Genomic DNA, 6,000 nt, shown 5'->3' with positions numbered 1-6,000 from the left:
TGTAAATTTTGAGCCAAATTTTGCCTTATTATGTTAGTCTCTTGCTGAGATTTATATACTTAAACACTTAAAGAGAATCTCAAATACTACAGTGATCATTTTCATCAAATTCCAAGAATTCATCCAGTCTGATTCTGCTGTGATAATGTTAACAATATATCTTTTAAGAGTTCCAAGCATGAATTATTTGCAACAGAAGTTTGATGGTAATAGCACACATTATACATTAGTTCTTAAAGCTGAATAATGCAAGGCTTGTACAGTATGGGTCGATAGAATTTGGATTTCTTCAAATCATTTTCCCTTTGCTCTCCCACTAAGCAGACAGTCCTTCTGTGAGGTCAGTCCACTGCTGTGACAGCAGGTTAGTGCCCTTACCTTCAGCAATGCAAAAGAAACAGTGATACACCCTTATTTCAAGATCATGCCTTCTGTGTCCCAGGCACCACCCCCAGAGCTCCAGAGAACAGTTAGTAATTAATTGATGAGAGTTCGTTTTCCAGACACGTTAGAACATGTGTTCCTATTGCTGCATGGGTAGGAAGAGTTGAAGTGGAAAAGAGGATGTCAGATAACACTCTCTTTGCCTAAAGAAAAGAAAAGCAAAAATATACCAGGGCAATAAGGCTGAGAGGGTGATAGTCACTTCTGGAGTTCCCCCAAATGATCATGACTTTCCCGCCCTTTAATTTTTACGTATTTTCCCCCCTTCTCTGTCCACCTCTGCATCATCTTACTCTCCATCTACATTAATAGACTTTTCCCTTGGGCTTCCAGCAGGTTTTTTTTCACTGCTAAATGCCTAGCACCTGGAATAGTACCCAATATATAGTAAGTGCTCAGTAAATACTTTGGAATGACCTGAATGTATATATCTTAGATATGATGAAAGGTCTGTAAGTTGATACAACATGTCTCCACTTCTGCATTAGAAGAATGATGACATCCATTTCCCCAAAGAAGGATTGGAGTGGTTCAATTGGATATTGCTTTCTCCTCTGGACCAAGCCCTATACCAGGTCATCCCATATGCCACTGGCTTGTCCATAGCTTGGGCACCTTGGGATGAGGGGCTCTGCCCTTGTGTAATCATCTGTGTTCTAATGGGTGAGATGCAGGCCATCAAATGGCACCTTCTGCATAAGGACCAACCTTGGGGCATTGTTATATGGACATGACAAGCATTCAGATATTCTGGACACTTCTTTAGAACTCCAACAAATATGTATAAATCATCTATTTTGTGCTCAGCACTGTGCTAGTTGCTACATATGTCATTAGAATAGAAAGAGTGATTTAAAAATGTTTCCTAGCCCAGGTGCAGTGGCTCACGCCTGTAATCCCAGCACTTTGGGAGGCCAAGGTGGGTGGATCATGAGGTCAAGAGATCAAGACCATCCTAGCCAACATGGTGAAACCCCGTCTCTACTAAAAATACAAAAATTAACTGGGTGTGGTGGCACGCACTTGTAGTCCCAGCTACTCAGGAGGCTGAGGCAGGAGAATCGCTTGAAACCGGGAGGCAGAGGTTGCAGTGAGCCAAAATCACGCCACTGCACTCCAGCCTGGGAGACAGAGAGAGAGTCTTTAAAAAAAATAATAAATAAATAACAAAAAATGTCTCCTAGGCAAGAAGGAAGGATCAGAAAGGAACACAAGGAAACTTTTGGGAGTGACAGATATGTTCATGGTCTTAATTTTGGTCACGGTTCCACGGGTGTATTCAAAAGTCCACATATAAAAATTGTACCCTTTAAATATATTCAGTTTATTGTACATCAATTATATATTAATTCAGCTGTTAAAAAATGAAATAAAAAAGATGCCTTCCAAAATGGTGATACCATTGTTTGTTGGGATGAATGCTTTCATACCTCTCCCATTCCATAGTGTTTGTTTGGACGTTGGATGATAACAACCTTGGTCTGAATTATAACTGGTGGGAAGAATGGGCCAAGTCAAACAGATGCTCTTTAATAAGGAACAATGTGAAACTTCTTTTATTTGTGACTGAAAAGCTAATGACACAAGTATGGGATTGGAGAAAAATGTCTAAATACAGAAAAATACATAGAAGAGAGGGAGAATGTTTAATTGACAGTAAATTCAACAGTGCACTCTGATTGCCAGAAAAGAAAAAAAAAGTCAGATTTTTGGATGCATTATCTAGAAGAAGGAAGGAGATCATTTTGTTCTCTTGGGTTCTGTATTCAGCTGCAAGATTGTTTGTTTCTGGTGGATCACGGATTAATAGGGACATTTGGGTAGAATTTTTAGAGGAGACGAACCAGGATGGTAAAAATGAAAAGATTTAAGATAATGTAGCATGAGGAACAGTGGAAGGAGCTAAGAATGTCTAAACCAGAGAGTGCCCTCAAGGATCTACCAACTCCTGGCGGAAGAATACTTGGCAGGTTCCAGGTACTCTGTGAACCATACATCACATGGCTTAAATCATTAACCCTGCAAAACAAGCCTGTGAGGGAAAGTGGACTCAGTATAGTCATCAAATATTTCTGGCTCTTCACCTTCTGCGTCATGTTAGGATTGCAGTTTAAAATCAGGCATAGCTGAGTAACTTTCTTTGGTCAGGAAATGTGACTGCACAATTTCTGGGTGAAGTGCCTATCAATACAGAGTCACCATTAGCGAGATGGCTAAGTGAAGGTAACAGAGGTCAGGGCCTCACCCTAGCCAAACTAATTTAAGACTTTTCTTCTTCGTCACTTTGCAAGCCAGGGATCCCTTGACAGTAATCCTCGACCTAGGCCTCACTCAGCTAGTGCTGGCATGCCCCCAATTGCCTGTGTTATAACTTGTACCCACCTTCAGTGGTTCCTGTGCTCTTGTACCACACCCAAGAAGAATGAGGATAAGCTGGACATTGAAAGGTGAGGAAGGCAGAGAAGAATTTTACTGAACAACAAAAAGAGCTTTTGGTGGAGAGGGGACATGTTGGGGCTGGCCCCCCTACCTGAAGATGGGAAAGTTCCCCTGTGTGGCTAGATCCAGAGCCTTTCATGGACTCAGAATGGGGGATGCATGCTGATCGGTTTGTGTATACGCAGAAAAGGTTAAAGCAAAGACCACTCAAAGGTGGGCATGACAGTATAGAAAACAAATTAGAAAAGGTTAGATGTATATGAAATAGGTGAATGGTGGGCTCCAATCAGAGAAAAGCACACCAGACAGGAAGACAAGTTCTCAATCCAGTCTGAGGATTTAAGTTGGAGCTTGGCTTTCAGGCTGTAAACTGTCTTTGGCTTGGAGATGGAGTTTCACGGGGAAGCTGCCCCTATCTGCCTAGGCATTTGGCTGCCTCCTATCGCTATCAAAACTATAAAGATGAGGTGTTATTTAAATTGGTCATTTAGAGCTACTAACAGTTGCGATTGTCTGTTACTGCAGCAGAACAAAGCCCACCATGATTGACAACTGATGGTAACTTATATCTTCATATTTTGAGTGAGTAAGTAACTTGCCTAAAACCTGACATTTGTTATTCCGCATTTGTTAACCCTGGGTGGGATTGATTGCTTGGCAGGTGACACTATAATGACCACAACCAAGTAGGATTTAACAAGTGTATTCTATTACTTGCAAAAAGTTTAGAGGACACTGGGAACGTTCCCAAAGCAGCACCTCCCCTAGCAAAGGTGAAAACAGGGCTTTTATTCAGCAGGTTAACTGAGTCATTGTATGCAGAGATAGGGTAAAGGCAGCACGCATGCTATTGTAGATCATGCTTCTACACACATTGCATGAATAGAAAATGGTGAATAAGCGCTTCTCTGAGCAGGGTTTTTAGTGTGGCAGTGAGGAGAGCTGGCCAAAATTCATCTCCACTTCTGGATTCAACCAGTTTTTGTTTTTTCCAAGGCTAAGCTTCTTCTTGGAAGTTTCTAAAACAACAACAACAACTCAGGGTGTAACAGTTACAAGTAGATACTTTTACACAGTGCATTCCCAAAAACTCAGAGACCCTGGGTTATACATTCAGTCTGTGATGAGAATTCCCATGAATCAAGCTCCAAACTGCATGCACTTCATCGAAGGCTTCATTTAATCAGTAGTCCTGAGTGTAGAAGAAGGAGCAAAACCAGAAGTTAGAAGAGGCCCAATTTTTAGTTCCATGTTAAGAGATCACTTTCTTAACAACTGCAGTTATCTGAAACAGAAAAGGCTGCTTGGAAGGTTTGTATCTTTCCATCCCTGGATGTGCTGAAGAAGCTTTCTAGCTTCTTTTCTGGGATGTGGTGGTGAAAATCGAAGCATTGATAAGGTTTTTGGGCTGAAAGCCTTGTTAGTTTCCTTCCAGCCCTGATGTCCTAGAAGACTGTACCTCTTAAGTGGGAGAGATTCCCAGAGGGCATTTCATAAACAGGTGCTGACTGCAATAAAACATTCTCAACTAGAGAGGAGAGAAAGGCAGCTCTCTGCAGCATCGAAGTAACTGGTAAATTGAATCAATGCTGATTTCCCATACACCCTACGTAAGTTCAGCAGAACCCAGCTGAGTCCTCAAATATTAATTGTCAGGAATGACTTGTCTGCTCTAAGTGGTGATGCATAGCTTTGGGTCCATCTTTATTCTGTAAGATCTCCCACAAGCAAAGTACATTTGTTTCTTTTTTTTTCCCTGACCCCTCCCACCCTGCCCCTGCCACACACACACTACCCCTCCTCATGCCAGGTTAATAAATGTCAATTTTTTTTGTGACAGGCAATTCTCTCTGCATTTTAGATTCCATCTTCTTTTGGTGGGATACTAAGACCCAAGCTCCCCCAGACTAAAACTCTCAGCTACATAAATCATAGAGCAAGGGGATTTTTATGCAAAATAAAGCACTTTCCATGCTTTTTCCCTTGCAATGGTTACATGATTTTCCCCTGAAACCGAACAATTTATGTTTCATAAATAGATCTCTCTCTCTGTAAGCAAACCTTGGAAATGGATTATTTGTTTGGTTTGCATTTTGTTTCCCAGTGTTGCAGCAACCAGAAGCCAGTTCTCATAGACACACCACAAAGAGGAGGAATGAGAAGGGCTGCAAGTCATCAAAGAGCCCGTCCTTTACTTAGGGACTTGCTGTATCTGAATGGCATATTGCTTATTATAACTCGGATCATAAGACAGTCAGAGAGTATTGAAAAGGGTCCATTTCTAATCCTGGGGTGGGGGGGTAGTTCTCAAATTATTGGTGAGAAAAATAGTAGGAAAAATGTGTATTTTAACATCTGAAAGTTCATAGCATTTCTAAGCAGATGTTTATTTTTAATAACCTCATGTCATTTTTGAGAAAAACTAAGGAAGTTTGACATTTGAGAGGTATTACCAATCTCTGCAGAAGGTACCAAACTATAAGAAGTCTGTGGCATTCTTCACATAGTAGCACGTGTTAGATACACAGTCTGTTGAACAAAAAAGACAATGGGTATCCCTTTGAAAGAAATGATACATTTAATACCACGGTTGCAGGTGGTGTTCGATAGCAAAATACTTCTAAAAGGTATTTATCCTCCATTTCAGAGAACACCTGTGGTGCAGAAGTCCCCTCCCACTGTCAGAGATGGAGATGTAGATTACATCTCCTGGCTGTCTGACTTAGCATGGCCAATGGCCATGTGAGAGCCAGGGCTCCATGCCCAACTTCTGTAAAGAGACTAAGTCATTTGATTCCCAGGACAAAGGAGCTCCAACAGAGTGGACACAGCCCAGCAGGGAAATCCTGACATCACACAAAACAGAGACAACCTCATTATTCTGGAATGTGAGGGGTTTAAAGGATAGCAGAGTTGAAATATGCCTTTGTACTTTACCTAAATCTGAACTAAGCCTATGAGTTTTCAAGTATCACTGAGAATATGGTAAATAATCTCATCGCCTGCAGTATGTGAAACATTTTATGTGAATCACAGGTTGGTTCATTTGAAAGGATCCTCTATGTCTCAGGAAGGTAAAATAGCCTCGTGGCTTCAGACCCTGGAGCTCTGAATGTC

At 41.3% G+C, this 6,000-nt stretch overlaps 1 long non-coding RNA gene across 1 annotated transcript in view; it reads right to left on the bottom strand.

Moving 5' to 3' along the window:
• Positions 1–1,795: 1,795 nt before the first annotated feature.
• LOC129492835 (uncharacterized) overlaps positions 1,796–6,000 on the bottom strand; it is a 46,277-nt gene continuing 42,072 nt past the window's right edge. The window contains exon 4 of the long non-coding RNA XR_010114339.1: positions 1,796–4,075. This is a non-coding gene — a long non-coding RNA (uncharacterized lncRNA). The remainder of the gene's footprint in view (positions 4,076–6,000) is intronic.

Source organism: Symphalangus syndactylus, chromosome 11 (genome assembly GCF_028878055.3).
Source record: "Symphalangus syndactylus isolate Jambi chromosome 11, NHGRI_mSymSyn1-v2.1_pri, whole genome shotgun sequence".
Classification (NCBI taxonomy): Eukaryota; Metazoa; Chordata; class Mammalia; order Primates; family Hylobatidae; genus Symphalangus; species Symphalangus syndactylus.
This window is presented reverse-complemented; position numbering and strand designations above follow the sequence as displayed.